Raw genomic sequence first — 2,500 nt, forward strand, 5'->3', positions numbered from 1 at the left:
ACAATAATAATAATAATAATAATAATAATAATAATAATAATAATAATAATAATAATAATAATAATAATAATAATAATAATAATAATAATAATAATAATAATAATAATAATAATAATAATAATAATAATAATAATAATAATAATAATAATAATAATAATAATAATAATAATAATAATAATAATAATAATAATAATAATAATAATAATAATAATAATAATAATAATAATAATAATAATAATAATAATAATAATAATAATAATAATAATAATAATAATAATAATAATAATAATAATAATAATAATAATAATAATAATAATAATAATAATAATAATAATAATAATAATAATAATAATAATAATAATAATAATAATAATAATAATAATAATAATAATAATAATAATAATAATAATAATAATAATAATAATAATAATAATAATAATAATAATAATAATAATAATAATAATAATAATAATAATAATAATAATAATAATAATAATAATAAAGATAATAATAATAATAATAATAATAATAATAATAATAATAATAATAATAATAATAATAATAATAATAATAATAATAATAATAATAGTAATAGTGATAACAGTAATAATGATGATAGTAATGATAATGATATCAATATTAATAACACCAGTTATGATAATAATGAAATCATAATGACAGTGTGATGATAAGGATGACGATCACAATGATAACAATAAGAATAATAAAAATGATTATAGTTATGATGATAATGATTGTTATCATAATAATCATGATAATGATGGTAATAATAATCATGATAATGATGGTAATAATAATAATAATAAGAAGAAGAAGAAGAATCAAAATGATGATAATTATAATAACGATAATGATAATGGTAATGACGATGGTACTATTAATAATATTATTATCAATGATGATGATAATGATAATATCATAATCATTAACAATGATGGTAACAATAACGAAAACATGGATAATAATAATAAGAAGAATTATGATAATAACAATGATATTAATATCAGTAATAACAAGAATAATGATAATTATGATGATACTAATAATACCAAAAATAACAAAAATAATAGTAATGTTATTAACAATAATAACAATAATAATAATAATATTGTTAATGATCATAGTAATGGTAATCTTGTTAATGATAATAATATCATTACGACTAATGAGGGTAATGATAATGGAAATGATAATGACAATGAAAATGATGATAATAATAACAACAATAATAATAATAATAATGATAATAACAATAATGCTAACGATGATGAAAATACAAATAACGATAATGAAATTAATAAAGATAATAATCCTAACAATGAAAATAAAAATGATAATAAGAATAATGATAGATAATAATTATAATAGATAATAATGGAACTAATAATCGATGATGATAACAAAATGATAATGATGGCATTGATAATAATGACAGAGATAATAGTAATGAGTCCTTAGTTCCTAGTCTTAGTCCGCAGCGCGCGCGTAACCCACTACACTTCCGCGGACCCCAATAAAAAGCATAACAATAATGCTAATACGTATGATAAAAGGATTATGATATTTACTATCATACTGAGAATGATGATAATAACAACAACATTAAACAAGAATTAATATAAGGACAACAGCACAATGATAATGATAAAAAATATCTAATGATAACAGTAGTGATAATAATAATAATGATAATGATAGTGATAATAATATAAAACAAGATGATAAGAATAATGTTTAAAGAATCATGATGACAAATAGGGGGGGGGGGTCGGTGGGGGTGGCTGCGGGGGGGGTACAATTACAAAGGGTATAGTGACAAGGGTGTAATATGTATGTGGTATTGGGGGTGATATTGAAATAGAAATAGTAAGAAAATGATGAAGATAATTATTTTCATTAGGAAAATACTAATTTTGATTAATATAATGATGATATTGATAACAATTATCTCTATAATGATAATGATATTGATAATAATGATTATGAAATAATGGTAAGAAATATGATGAAAATAACAACGGTGGTAATAATAGCGATTATAATGACAATAGGTATTACAATAAGAATGATAATTGTGATAATAACAATGAAAATAAAAATAAGAATAACAGTGATAATAATAATAAGAAGAATAACAATGATAATGATAAGTGTAATAATGATAATGATAATAACAATAATGATGATTATGATACTACTTGTGATTATAAAATCATTATGTCAATGAAAAATTGCAATAAGACAATGAAAAGTCTCTAATGACAATGAAATTATTACAACATCATTATATATGAGATGTCAAAATGGAGCCTAACAATCAGTATAACAGAAATAGGGAATAACTTTTGGACATCAATGTATTTATCTATCATTTGATTCGCATTTCAGTCATTAATTTTAAATTTCTTGCAACAGCTCTATGAGCGGAGGGGACTGAAATTCGTGAAGATAACAGTATATGACACAACTCGACCATGAA

This window comes from Penaeus japonicus, unplaced genomic scaffold (assembly GCF_977035675.1).
Source record: "Penaeus japonicus unplaced genomic scaffold, GWHDUDI00000001_assembly GWHDUDI00000002, whole genome shotgun sequence".
Taxonomy (NCBI): Eukaryota; Metazoa; Arthropoda; class Malacostraca; order Decapoda; family Penaeidae; genus Penaeus; species Penaeus japonicus.